The sequence below is a fragment of the Melanostigma gelatinosum genome (genome assembly GCF_949748355.1).
Source record: "Melanostigma gelatinosum genome assembly, chromosome: 12".
Lineage (NCBI taxonomy): Eukaryota > Metazoa > Chordata > Actinopteri > Perciformes > Zoarcidae > Melanostigma > Melanostigma gelatinosum.
In genome coordinates this window covers 10,603,851-10,619,125 of record NC_136645.1, presented here as the reverse complement: position 1 = coordinate 10,619,125, position 15,275 = coordinate 10,603,851, and positions in this window count along the sequence as shown.

Here is a 15,275-nt window from a genome sequence, read left to right as displayed (position 1 = left end):
TACAGTAGCGAGTGGTCCTCGCTCCCTATCTTTGCACTTCTGTGAAGCTGCCGAATTAATACTGATTTTAAGTATACAGGAAAAACAACTAATTGCTCGTGTCTGAGTAATGAGCTTTTTTTTTTTTGTTACTCAGCGATTTACCAAGTCGCACTGCCTCTTTGCTGCTGTTAACCGTGTGTGCGGCGGCACAGCTGCAGCCCGCTAAGTGCTGCAAACCCAGGGAACGCAAATCAATGTTTTGACAGCCTGACATTTCATCTAGCCGGTGGTGTTGGTTCGAGGAGTGCTGTGAAATACTTGCTGCCGGCTCACTTGACATAGATTCTTCGTAGGCCGGTGTCTCGCCGTCAAACCAAGAACCCACCCACTCATGTCCCGAGCAGAAGTCGGCCTTTTGTTTCTGTCTCTGTCTCTCGTTCTGTCTCACTTGTGGTGCCACTTGGCGGCACTTTTTCATCGAGACTGAGCCTTTTGTTTTTCAAGGTGCCTATTTTGGTCTTTTAATAAGGAACAACTTGTGTTGCCTCAGAGCATTTTACAGACTGATTTATCAGAATATGGCCTGAGAGGGAGTTACAGCCTGAAATGCTCAGTTTGAGCTGAGTTTTCAGACACTTTTTCAGTCCTCGAGCAAGGCATTTAGCCTTAGAAGTAGCAGCAAACAGTTCAGGTGTTCTTCAAGAACTCTTTCTTGCTCTTTCTCTACACGTTTGCGTTGAACTTATTACGTGCTGTGTCTTTGCTAGTCGTGCTGTTGACAGATATCTGTTTAAAATAAAGCAGACAAAACATCAACTTAACTCCTGCTTCCTAAAATCCGTCACTTCAACCTTGAGCGCTCCCAACATCAGGGATAGCGCAGTCCTCTAAGTGCTTTTTTTTTTTTTTTGGGAGACAAGAGAGCAAAATGGAGTGCAGAGAGAGGGAGAGAGTGAAGAGAGAAGTTGCTGGTCCACCCCTGTCACCGCCTCATGCATGTTTGAGTTGATGTTCTTTGAGAAACGAGTGCAGGGGACGTCACAATGGCCAATGTCTCGTTCCCATCCGTCGAGACGGGCCGGGGCCCTTGAATCATGAATGACACCCCGGCCCCTCACCGGGAACAATATGAGAGTCGGGAGGCCGCACAGGCGGAACAAAATGTTCCCTCTATCCATCAATCCATTCGCTGCCGCCTGCACTCAAGACTTCTCACCATCGCAAGCAATTACCCTCACTTCTTTTTCTTTTTTTACTGCTGATTAAATCCTCACAGAGTCTGTCTCAGCTCTGTGTTGTCGAGGCAGAGAGAGAGAGACAACGGTAGCAAAAGAGGAGAAAAAGAGATGGTGTGTGTCTGAGTGAGTGGTGTTGGCGTGTGTCTGTTTGGCTTGTAAATCCTGTTTAAGCTAAACAAACTCATTGTCCTCATCCTCAAACTGCTCTCTCTCTCTCTCTCTCTCTCTCTCTCTGTGTCTGTTGAGTGTGCTTTCCCCCCCTCCCTCCTTTCTCCTCGTATCTCTCTCTCTCTCTGCCTCTCTTTTGAGTTGTAAGTACAGTCACTAATTAGTCCCCTCTCCCTCTTCATGCTGGGTCAGTGGGTTTACAGTTTTCACCACTGATCTGCTGTGTTTTGCCTCGTCCCTCCTGATACCGGAGCACACGGCCGCGAGCCGGCATGCTTACCTCCGAGAGGTCTTCGCACCTTACACGGCGTCCCGCGTGGGTTCATCAAGCCCCGGCTCGGGACATGTGCTCCAGCTCCGGCTCGCTCCTCATGCAGCGCGCCAGAGCGTTTGAGTCCGTGCCAGGTATTAGACGAACCAGTCCGGCAAAAGAGCTGTACCTGCTGTGTTGAGTCAATACGTTTAAAAAAAAAACCTGTTTACGTTTTTCAAACGAGCTATGCATCCTGAATAGGGTTGGGTACCGAAACTCGGTGCCAATATGGCACCGGTTCCTATACGTCCGGTATCTACCGGACCGAAACGCAACGCAGATTTCGGTGATTCCTTTCGGTGCCTGAGCCGATTGAAATACTTTTTTTACACTACTCTGATGACTCCGTCCTGGCAGCAGGACTCGGTCCTCCGCTCCTCACTCATAGTATTATTACAACGGGGTACGTAGCGCTGTCGCTCATGAGCACAACAACAACACAGGCACGCGAAAGCTTCTTCTTCTCCTCCTTTGAGGTGTACTGGCGGTTGGCAAACGACGAATTGGCGCATTACCGCCACCAACTGGTAAAATAAAACAAGTCACGAGACGTGTCGTATTTTGCCAGAGAAGGAAAATATGCTCATTTATGCAAAAATAATTGCTGAAGTTTGATGCTGTAGTGTGTGTACAGAGTGTGTGTGTGTTTTGTATTTATTTACATTGATAGTATACTTTAAACAGTTAATATATTGTTCAATTTGAAGAAAAAAGTGTCGGTTCAGGCACCGTTTAGGCCCTGGTATCGGAAAAAACCCAAACGATACCCAACCCTAATCCTGAATAGGAGTTCAGACCCTGTGAATTTGTTTCACGTACCCCCTTTTATGAAGCATGTAGCTCATAGCTCGCAGTGAATCTTTTTTGCTAAAGATAATACACCACAATGCTTTGTTTATAATATCATTTGTGCTGTAAACAGTCTCTTGTCTAGTCGGCACTGTTTTTCTCCGCGAGTGTTGATTCTCTGGTCGAGGGTTGCGTGGGAGACGGAGAGTGATGGCAGAGATTCTCTGAAGGCGGTCGAAATTGTCTCCAACATGGCCTCCGGGGATGCAGACTTCCTTGTTTTCTGACAAAGTAAATTAACGAGGATTTACTAATGCAGAGGGACGGCATTTATTCTTCGCCCGCGATGCCGGTTATGAGGCGGAGAGGGAGTCGTGTATTATCTGCCCTCGCACAACACTAATTCTTTCACATGCACGGGAGTGCAACGGCTGAAAGGTGGTGGATATTGAATAGAAGCTTTCATTAGTGTTTGCAGAGTATGATAAAAAAAAGATAGTGAGGTTTCAGTTGTAAGGCAGGGAGGAAGGCCCCCACACTAGCTGTTGATTTTCCTGTCTGTCAATGCAGTTGTGGTTGTTATGAAGAGCCTCTCAAATCATATTGCCATATCATCTTGAGCTCCACTGCCTTACTTACAGTTTTTCAACATTTCCTAGTGACAGAAACAAGTCTATTACTTTGTGCAGTGTGTTTGCCTGCTCGGTGCCCCTCCCCTCAGTTTTGACACTCTGGTCAGACGCTTTCCCAGGGTTCTAAGGACCGACACCCCTTTCATTTTCCCGCCTGGGCGGCTCAGATAAAGGGGCCTATTTGAAACCTCTGTGTGGCGACACCGACAGCAATGAGAGACGGGCTGGTGGGCCGAGCCACAGCATCAACTTCACAGGAGGCGGTATAGGGAGGTGATGAGGAGCGAAACACATAAGGAAGTCCACTTTATTAAACGGCAATCTCAGCAGTTTACAATGTATGGTTGAAAGTACTACAACTGGCCGCGGACCTGACTTTGCAAATATCACAAACATTATCTGCGATCGCACCGCAGATAACCCATCTCCCTCGTTTATCCGCGGTCTATTACAGGGGCAATGTGTTTCACCACTGTTTTTCCTAATCTCCCCCTGTTACAAGAACGTCCTCCCAGCAAAGCAAAGCCGCGGTGGAAGACGCCATTTATCATATCAGTAATGAGAGCGGGCTAATCGTGTGTATTCCGGAGACAGCAATGATACACTGCTGGAGCTTGCCAGGGATCAGCCTCTAAACAATGTTTATCATTGTCTCGCAGGGCTCTTTAATTATCTGGCAAACATTATTGACAAAACAGCAAGGGTCCTTGTGTTTTATGATTTTTTAAAGGATTCTGGGTTGCTATTCAAGTATGTGAACTAGAGGGGGAAAAAAGTAAAGACATTTTAGATTTTACACATTTAAAATGGTATAAAAATGGATCATTACATTACGTTGTTTAGGTATTTATAATTAACAAATATATTTACTTTAACTTGTGTTTTTTTAGAAGATGTTTGTGTATATCTAGCATTCTTTACATTTTGTAGAATTATCCAAAATACGAGAGACGAGTGAGGAACACAAGGTGAGGGAGGATTTCAGATCTGATGCTCCGCTTATTTTTGCGCTTCCAAAAACTGTTTAATGTCTTCGTGACAAGAAGAGGGATGGTCTGTCTAGAAAATATGTCTTAACTCGCCCCGACATGTTTTGTTGAATCGTGCTGAATCACTTTGATTCATGTCTCATGAGATGGATCGCCATGAAATAGTGTACAGACGTTCATAGTTTCCAGATGATGAACCCCTAAAGACGTTGGTGCTCTTCTGGCGTTTCTTCTCAAGCTACCATGAGGTTGACCTTTTTGGTTTTGACTTAAATGTCCTAACAACTGTTGGTGGTTTGCCATTAAAATGATCTGCACACGTTGAAGCCCCCCTCAGGTTAAACTGTAATCCCTTTGGTGATTCCCTGACTTTTCATGAAGCGCCAAACATCAGGTCAAAATACTTTGGTTTATGACCAAATACCATCAAAACGAATTATATTCCTATCCGCAGCTGCACTTTGTGTTAAGTGCTGATGTTAGCATGTTAACCTGCTAAAGTAAGATGGCAAACATGGTATAAACAAAGTGTATTTGTGAGCATGTTAGCATGCTGACGTTAGCATTTAGCTCAACGTGCAGCTAGCATGGCTTTTTTTCTCTTAGTCTTGTTTTGATTGAAAACAAACCTCAATGTGTGAAATACTTTTAACACTCAATGAGAAAGTCGACGTTAAAATAATTAGGTACAATTTTAACATTTTTCTTTCGTAACTTTTCTTTTGAAAATTAGTCAATCGAGTACATTTTCAAAGTAATAGGTTCAGTAGAGAGAAGTAATGGAACCTGTTTTGAGCCCCTCCGTGTCTGCTCCTATCCCAACAACTACCCATCACGTACATACAGTAGCAGCATACAGTGCAGTTAGTACACAGTTAGTACACAGCTAGTACACAGTTAGTACACAGTTAGTACACAGTTAGTACACAGTTAGTACACATCTCGGCCATATTGCTTTCACAGCCGTCCTGTAACCTTAACTTGGCTCCCCGGTGGACTCTGAGTGGACACACGTTTCATGTCTGACTCATATTTGGGGGCGGGGGGGCTGTTACTCAATATGTGTGGCTTCAGTCTGAATGGAGAACCCCCCCCCCCCCCCCCCCCCCCCCCCGGATGTCAAATCAACATGATTGTATAACAAGAGAGGAGGCGTGTCTTATTGATAGTTGAATGAAAGCACCGTTGCTGTGTGTGTGTGTGTGCGTGTGTGTGTGTGTGTGTGTGTGTGTGTGTGTGTGTGTGTGTGTGTGAGAGAGAGAGAGAGAGACAAGGAGGTGGGGGTAGTAGCAGCAGTGGTGGCTCGGGCTGAGGTCCTGCCCTGATTTTCTCTGGAATTCCTTTGTTTTTGGAAGCCAGAATGGGGGAAACTGAATCTGCGTAGCCCGAGGGTCTCTGCTCCTTGAGAATTCTCCGCACACATCTCTCTTCTGCCAGCTCTGATAGTTTAAAGAGTGGCTCTGTTTTCAAAGCTCCAAACAGCCAAGGTGTTTTTCACCTTCCAGAAAAAAAAATGAAGGGGGGGGGAATGGTGACTGCGTCTCAGGCCTGGAGGGACTGATGCTACTCAAACATAAATTTGCTCCATATTTCGGGGCTACGGAAATGAAAGTCAAATGTAGAGCCTGTCACTCCGGGCACAACAAATACCTTCTCATGAATATGGATGAAAAAACACAACAGAAAAAGCACTTTCTTTATTTAAAAAGTAATAGTGTTTTTAATGATCCTCCTTTGCAGATTAATGCGTGTTTTTAATCGTGTTTCATGGCCACTGGAGGGGCCAAGGCTGCTGCAGAAAATGTTGTCGGCCGCTCCGATTTCCCTTCACATTCACGGCTCATTAAGTTTGATAAACCTCGGGTAATAGTGTCAGAATTGTACAAAGGTATCTCCGTTTACTTCTGCGGCACAAGTTTTCCGTGACCAGATCCTTATCTGGTGGGCTGTCGCTTTAAGTAACTAACTTCCACAAAGCAGAGCTTTTCCCTCCCTCGTGTGAAGGGGGCTCGTGTTGAACGAGGGGGGGGGGGGGGAATTGAATAGCCTTGCTGCCCGCCCTATTGAGCCAGCCTCATTCTTCGCTGTCCCCTGAAATAGGGGGGGGGGGGGGGAAGTGGCAGAGGAAAGGGGAACAGGAGAAGGGCTTGGAGGTCTGGTCACGTGAGCAATGATGGTGTCCGTGCTGGTCCCTTTCAGGCTGTCACAGTAAATCTGTTTGACTTGTCACTTTGTAAATCATTACGAAGGCTAAAAGCCTCTCTATTGGATTGTGGTGGAAGAGGGGAGGCGGCAGGTTTCCTTTGTGCCTTCTTGACGATGATGATAATCAAGTTTGTTTCTGGCCATCCTGCTATGAGGCTATAATTAGCTCTCTTCATTTTTTAAATTTTTTTTTTTTGCGTGTTGCTCCTCAAAGCAAAAGAAGAGTGGAAGAGGTCATATGTTGAGTTCTGTGTGGAAACATCAATGGCCTCTTTCATCAGCCTGTCTACTGCAGATTCAGACACGGGGCTTGTTTTAACAAAAAAAAAAGAGCACTAATGTTGATAAAGTGCACTTGAGAGTCACAGCTTGAGGTATGTCTCAACTTGTAGTGTCACTTTCTGACCAAACTCGACAGAAACACACGACAGTGCGGATCACGTCCAGCTGATGAAGTCTGCGTGGCAAACTTCTCCCCGCCGCCCTCCTTTTTCACGCCGTCCATCTTCTCTGTGCCCACCCTGTTCTCGCCCCTTTTGCTGCCCCCCCCCCCTCGTTCTTTGGCGAGTGTGCCAGCAGCACTCATGACTGCAACAGAGCGCCAGGGAAGACATCTGCTGCACCGTGTCCCTGATCTGATCTGTGGCTCGAAGCATCGGGGTCACCAAGAGTAGCAGCCCGCCCGTCCAGATATACCGTGGGAGACGATCCGAGAGCGCCCTCTCTTGTGTTTTTGGTCTTCCCCTGTTTCTCCGTCTCTGTCATTAAAACTCACATTGGGGCTGGCAGTGTCCCATGTTTCTCCTGATGAAGCTCTTTCTCGCACTCGTAGGAGCAGAGCGAAACGTCGGTTTTATCAGGCTGTTCATCAGCCGCAATGATGTGCAGATGATCTGAAAGGAGGATTCTGACAGTTAAACTGGATCTTTGTGCCTGGGGGCAGCGCCGTTAATGACAAAACCAATGACAGGAGGAATGAAAGGGTGTTAATTGCGGCTGTTCGGTTGTGTTAGAAAGAGTGTAACCGTGGATTGACATACACGGCCGTCTGCCAAGTTTGATGCGTCGCATACCTTCTCCAGAGATTAATGGCGGTGTATTGATCCCGCTCGGGGTTTTGACATTTATTTGTGTTGCAGTGGCACGTTCATGCCAAGTGACAAGACTGGTAAATGCTCAGGGGAAGTGTTTGAGAGGGTGTTTTTGCATGTTGTAACATATTAGTTACAAATAAAATGCGCTGTATTTTCATATATTGTCTCACGTTTTCAGATGGGTATCCTACCTTCTAGACTGCCATTAGTTTCTGTTCACGTCAGAAAACAATTAACTTTAAGTAGCAGAGACTCGGAACTTGTTTGAGAGCTAATTCATCACACGACACGCAGTTTTATGTTGCCCTTAAGTTATGTTATCTGAACATGCTGATGCAGTTGACAGCAGAGAGTAATAACTCATCCTGGTGTGTTGAAGATTCTACAAAATCTGAGACTCAAGACCAACTTTTTTGAAAGCAGGAAACAACTAAATTCACATGCTCACTGGCCATTCTGAATTGATTATCTGGCAACACAGCTTCAACACATCAGCTCTCAGATGTTAAAGAGTTTTGAAAATAGTTTCAAGTTTGCAACTAAGATACCACACAACTGGCCCTTCGCGAAGCCCCGCCCCCCCGCTGCTACCATGGGGCCCACACTGTTACAAACTTCACTCACTGAATAAAAGTACATTTCGTGTACCTTCAGTAGCTAGTGTAGCATATAAGTGCTCACGCTAGTTTACTGATGCGCTAACGTACTCTGCTAATGTTAAAACCAGCCTGAAAGTGAAGAAAAATCGGAAACTTTTGCATGAGAAACGATGAAGCGTAGCGGGATAGTTGTCGGACTCTGGTCAGAGTTGGCCAAAGCTACGCTGTGATTGGCCAGTCTGCGTTGAAGGGCGGGACTTAGCAGCGGGTCAGTTGTGCAGCAACTTTGACAAAAAAGGCTTAAAGGCAAAAACGTCCGTCTTAAAGCTACTACGAGTACTTTTTGCGGTCCCCGTCGACAGAAGCGGTCGTATATCAGAGCACCAGATTAGAAAGCCAATCTTCTTGTTGATGGTCTCAGTTACCTATGTAGGCCATACAGAGGCATCAGTTTTGAATTGAGACTGTTTCATAACCAGTTAAAAGTTCCTCACAGTAACTTTAAATATGTTGTGTGCTTTTAAAAATGGTTGGTGGATAATCTTCAGGATGTCTTGTAGTTCAGGGGCTCAACATGCAAAACCTCTCACGATATAATCTGACAAGTCACTATTTTTCTACCTGTGGCACAGAAAGAGTACATCCCCATTCTTAAATCAAAGCTCTGATTGGCTTCGTTGTTTGCTGCAGTTAATGAGCGCAACACCTTTCAATCGCTGAAAGAAATCCCAGATCTGGGCAGCGATTCAGGGGTCTTAAACCATGCTACAAAACCACCGGCATGGTCCTTTAAGATAAAGCAGTTGACCCATTTGATTACCTCAAAGCCTAAGGAATATTTTACAAAGCTCCTGAGTCACTGACTCTGCTTTGATTCAGCTCATCTCATGTGAGTCAGCAGAGTCACAAAGTAAAAGGCAAGCGTGTGTAATGAGCAGATTAGTCCCCTTTAGGACGCCTTTCCCTTTCAAAAGCAATATCTTAACATCTTGTTTACTTAGTAAGGCAAGGCAAGTTTATTTGTATAGCACATTTCAACAACAAGGTAATTCAAAGTGCTTCACGTAAAACCATTAAAAGCATCAAAACATAAGGCAAAAGAAAACGAGATTTAAAAACAATTAAAGAAACAGTGTAAGAAATAAAATGCAGAAGTAAAATGCAGAAATGCAGGAAGTTGATTAATATATTAATTGAATGTGGTTCAATTAAAGGCAGCAACAAACAGAAAAGTCTTCAATCTTGATTTAAAGGAGCTGAGGGTCTCAGCAGACCTTCAGCTTTCTGGGACTTTGTTCCAGATATGTGGAGCAGAAAAACTGAACGCTGCTTCTCCATGTTTAGTTCTGACTCTGGGAACAGAAAGTAGACCGGTCCCAGACGACCTGAGGGGTCGGGATGGTTCATAAGGTAGCAGCAGATCAGAGATGTATTTTGGCCCTAAACCATTCAGTGCTTTGTAAACCAACAGCAGGATTTTAAAGTCAATTCTTTGTTGGACAGGAAGCCAGTGCAAAGACATCAGAACTGGAGTGATGTGATCCACCCTCCTGGTCTTAGTGAGGACTCGAGCTGCAGCGTTCTGAATCAGCTGCAGCTTTCTGACGGACTTTTTACAGAGACCTGTAAACACACCGTTACAGTAGTCCAGTCTGCTGAAGATAAATGCGTGGACAAGTTTTTCCAAATCCTGTTGAGACATAAGTCCTCTAATCCTTGATATATTCTTCAGGTGATAGTAGGCTGATTTTGTAATTGTCTTGATATGGCTGTTCAGGTTGAGGTCTGAATCCATAACTACACCTAGATTTCTGGCTTGGTTTGTGGGTTTTAACATCAGTGACTGAAGTGACTGAAGTGATTTAGTATAAATCCACGAGATGGAAATCAGGCCCCAGATTAGATAAATGACAGACACAGCTGTTATCTTTTCAAAGATAATTGACCTGTGACACTTAGTTGGCAGGAGCCCAAGCCCATCACGCTGTGAATGTAAATGCTCTCTCAAGTGCAAACAACAGTCAGCTTGAAAATAGGTGTTTACATATAGGTCATAACAAAGAGGTGATACTCAGAGTTAATATACTGTACGTATTCACTGTGTAGCCCTTCAGTAGCACTGCTGCGCTGGTTTAAGATTAGAACAGCTCATATGACCATAGAAACCCGCGGCCAAAGTACACTTTCAAGATATTATAAAAACTGAACGCTGCAAATTTCAGATAACGCTCATTAAGTAAATATTAGCTGGCTGGCTCTGTGCATGAATTCTGTTCACTTACAGTACCACAGCCAGGGCTCACACTGTGCTCACACTGTATTCATCACTCTTTAATAGCGTTGTGCTCAATAACACCCCATTCTTCTTGATATGTCTTATTTCGCACTGTCATAATGTATTTCATTACACCAGTGACTACATGGTATCTCCCACAAATACACCTTTGTAGCTTCTATAGGTTCTTACTAGCTCCAATTAGCAATTATTCCATTGACTTTTGATGAATAGAATAATCATTTCATCTAAAAAAAAAATTGGAAATAAGGTGAAAAATGTGCAATTTCCCAGAGCCATTGTCTTTAAGTTGCATGTTTTGCCCAAAACAAAAGATCTCGTATTTTAACGACGTGAAAACCAGTAAATTATCATATTTGAGAGGTTGGTGTCGTGTTTAGAAATAAACGTGAGAACAGACTGCTCTTAACTCAACTCTTTATTCCAAGCTGCTCCGGTACATTAACGTTACCCCCTCAGTCCAGACCCCTTCCCAGGTTACCCTGCTTCACCCCCATTCCCCTGGGTCCTAAGTCCCCCCACCTACAGCTTCCCATAACATCTATGTGACAACAAGTATTTATAACAAATACCACAGTTGGAACCAGCAAATGTTTTCCATTTTTAGGGATGACAGTTGGACGGTCCACCACTTTGGGCCAGATTGTAATATTTCAACAACTACGGGATGAATTTCCCTGAAATTTTGTACAGATGCTCTCGTGTCTTCAGGATGAATTGCAATATCTTTTGATGATCTCCTCTATCGTCACCATCAGGTTTCAATTTGTTATACTGTGGTTTATGACCAATATCCGCAAAACTAATGAAATTCCCATCAGCCCCTTTGTGTTGTGTGCTAAATTGCAAAATGTTGGCATGCTAGCGTGCTAAACTAAGCCGGTAAACCTGGTAATCAAACATGCTAAACTTCAGCATATTATCATTGTCAGCCTGCTGACATTAGCATTTAGCTCAAAGCACTGCTGCTTCACAGCCTCAAATAACCCTTTAGTCATGTTGCGTGTTAATTACTTGATCATGAAAGTGTCTTGTCAAAACTTTTCGGTCGGCCCATTAAGCAACGGATCATTCCAGCCCTGTATGTAAGCAGCATGTCTCTGACCATGTTTATATAAAAGTCCTGAATCCAGATGCATCCCGCTGACTTCTGCACCACAACTCCTCAAAGAAGAATCCTCTTAGCGTCCTGTCTGCGCATGTTATGCAGCAGCCTGGAAAAGGTGTTTTGTACCGATGACAGGCAAGGCCGGGCCAGCGAAACAGGACAGTGTGAGTGTCGGGGGTGCTGAAGGAGGACTGGAGGGAGAGAAAGTGAAAGAGAGTACACACTGCAGCTCTCAGGGTGAACCACCCGCTACTCAGCTGCAAGCTACAAATCAAACGGGGCCGAGACGGCGCTGGCGCTGCGCCACGACACTGATCACTGGCACACAGAACAGTGTCAAAACCATCTTGGTGGGTAATTTGGAATACTCTATCATTTCTGATATCACTTAGCTGCCGCGCTCATGTAGGCTGGTGTGTGTGTGTGTGTGTGTATGACGTGCACAGGACGTCTGAAGGCTGTGGGACTGTCGGAGCAGATGCTGCAGTGATACAAGCGGTACATTTTACACAATGTAACCCCAGCTGGGTGGTGGACTACGAGGTTGAAAGATCTTGGCTAATCCCTTTAAGTCAGTAAACTCTAGCTGGCTCTGGTGTGTGTGTGTGTGTGTGTGTGTGTGTGTGTGTGTGTGTGTGTGTGTGTGCAGCTCCACGTGCCCATGCAGCACTGTGGTTTGTTTTTAAAGGGTAACGTCAGTGTAAAGGCTCTTTGTGAGTGTCGCTGATGCACATCGTGTCCCGTATGACTTTGACCAGGCAGGCCTCGCAGCTCTACGGAGCAGAGCGGAGAGCCAGATGGAGAGATGGAGCTTTAACCAGCTCTGCATGTACAAGGCAGAGAGAGAGAGAACGACAGTAAAGACGCCGGTCGGCAGGCTGTCCCCCCGCTGTGATTTAAACATTCTGAATTTTCCCATCAACCCACGAGAAGACCTCCGCTAAAATGCCTACTTTTACACTTACGCCGCGGACAATTTTGCAATTTGTGCCGTTATTATCCTAATTTGCGGCAGCGGAAAAATGAGAGGAGGGGAGAGCACATTGCGTGCCCCTTTGATTAAGTGGGATGTTTGAATGTGGGCCCTCCACCTTCAAGAGAGATTTGATACTTGAGGGGTTGAAGTGTTTTTGATGGAAACTCCATTAATGATTGATAACAGGAGGAGAGCGGTTAAAAATCTCCCTGCTCCAGCACCATCAATTATTAAAAGCTCTCTCCTTGCATTTTTGGTGGCACATAAAAATATCAAGACACCATCTTGGAATCTTGAGTTGATAATGTCTGTCAAAAGGAATCGGGGCTTTGTATTGATTTCTTAAAGCTCTCCTTGCAACAGATTGCGACAATTAGCATCAGCTTGTTTGTTAGCTGTTGTCATCAAAGGAACGGCTTCAATTCCCATTGATATTATCATATGTTTATGTTTTATTGATCAAATGAAAATACGTCTAGAACGGAAATAGCTTGGCTACGTTTAAGGTCAGACAGGCAAGCACTGTGACTTACAAACACACTTAATTCAGCATTTACACTCCATCTTTCCTGCAGCCTCTGGTGCTCCTCTATGCGCTCATCTTGAGACGCACGCTATCTAATTCAACAGCGGGAATGATTCAGCCCGTGTCCATGCTGAAGTCCCTCTCACGCGGCACATGTTTGAGGGACTGAGTGGATATCTGAAGTGATGCTGGAGAGTCGTGTCAGTGCAGCAGCCGAGTGCCGATTTTTGAGCTGCATCGAGACGAGCTTGTCAGGCCAAGCGGGCTTCCTCCGTGTCACCGCCGAGGTTTCCCATCAGCCCTTGCAGAAGGGAGTTCTCTCACAAAGCACCGCTGTATACTTCCCACACAGGAGACCCCCCCCCCCTCGATGAAGTGATGATACAGTTGTGGCGTCTGGCCACTCTGCTCAAAGTGCTTTCCGAGGCTGCGTTCGAGGCACGCGAGAGTAGAGGTTTTCACGACGCTTCGATTGGTTGTTGGGCCTTTCTGAGGTAAATGATTATTGGCCCACATGAGCGCAGGAAATGCCCGGAAGCGTTTTCATTTGACAATGCCGCTCCGAGTGACACCCTCATTTACCGGTGTCAACATTCAAGTTATTCATTGACTACAAATTGAGTCCTGCAGCGCTGCGTGTGCATTTTCTTTCGTCCCCTTTCAGTAGCAAACAACCTCAGTCTCTTATCGATGAGCTGAGTTCAAACGCTCCTGGAGAGATATGAAGCTGCAGGAGATGAAAGGATGTAAAGACGGGAGATAAATCAAAAAAGAAGCAACAATAAAGTGATGGCGGTTCTTATCTGTCCCCCTGGTCGACATGTCGCGTCACCGCAGCGAGGCGACCGCACGCTTGCCCGTCTCGTATCAACAGCCGCGTATTTACACGAGCTGTTTTCCCGTCGGCTGCGGCTTCTTTCCTGAGAGCACCCGGAGCCACCGCGATGGTGAGGCGGTGTGATTAGATTTACAGATGGAGATTAATGCGAGCAGAGGTAATAGCACAAAAGGCATAAATCACAAAGAAGAGGCTGGAAGCACTGCGCTTGACCTTTTTGAATGGTGATAATGATGCCGGAGTCAGATGCGCTGCTGCTGGAGGCTGCAGCGCCAGCATGCTCGAGTTTAGACAACGCTGTCATCAATGCAAAGTGTGTGTGTGTGTGTGTGTGTGTGTGTGTGTGTGTGTGTGTGTGTGTGTGTGTGTGGAGGGGGGTTAATAGATGGTATGGTCAACACTGAAGTGCATTGAGATGAAAGTGACAGCATGTACAAAGCTGTCTGAACATTAAATGCTGCAAAATGAATAAATGAGCACCTAGAGTCTGTACACACACACACACACACACACACACACACACACACACACACACACACACACACACACACACACACACACACACACAGGCAGATATCTGCCGCTCAGGCCCTCTTTCTTTAAGCGGGAAGTGAAACCTGTCTGTCCGTTTGTCCGTCTCCCTGTCTGTCCTCGCGGCGCAGAGCATCAGCAGGGTTATTAGAAGAGTCCCATGGCTGCCACTGATAAGGCCTGTGTGGGTGCTGCTGCCACTGACAGCGCTGTGCCTGCGCGACAAACACACAAGTGGCCTGGCCGGGGGATTACTGCCTGCTGCCATTTCTGCTGATGCCTTTCTTTATGTTATCCTCTCCAGTCAGATGTGCTGCATTTGAATAACTTGGCTGATGTTGTAGAAATGGAACTCCTTCGAAGTCTGCACCTGCATACAAATGAAGGCTCACACACACACACACACACACACATGCGCACGCTCACAAAACGCGCGTTTAGACGTTGCTGGTTTGTAAGCCTCCCGGTCTCCCTCTTTTCTTTCCTCCTGCTACTGGCCACAACTGGTTATTTACATGCTCTGTCACTTACTGTGAGGAGTGATGCTGATGGGTTAGGAGGCTCACTAATCCACTCTGCCGCTGTCATTAGAGAGAAGCAAACAGACTATTACCACCTCCTCCTCCTCTCTCTGCTCATCATAAGCCTGCCTGAACCCCCCACACACACAGCTGTGATGGAGAGTGCCTCTTGTTTCTTCAGCGCAACTGAGTGGAGCCCTGCTTTGGTAATTGATCCTGTTTGGTACATGGGGAGGGGAGAGAGAGAGAGAGAGGGAGAGGGAGGCCCTAAGTGTTGTCAGTTTGCTGCATTAATTTTTCAACCGTGGCCAGTGAGGCTGGAGGGACGGAGGAGGGGCCCACCGCAGAGCTCGCTCAGAGGAACCACGCTGTACCTAATGCTGCTTTGTCTGCTGTTTGTTGGCGCTCGTTCTAAAGTAACTTCCATTCCGTGGGACTCGATTATGATTGAACCGGTTCGTCTCCTCCCG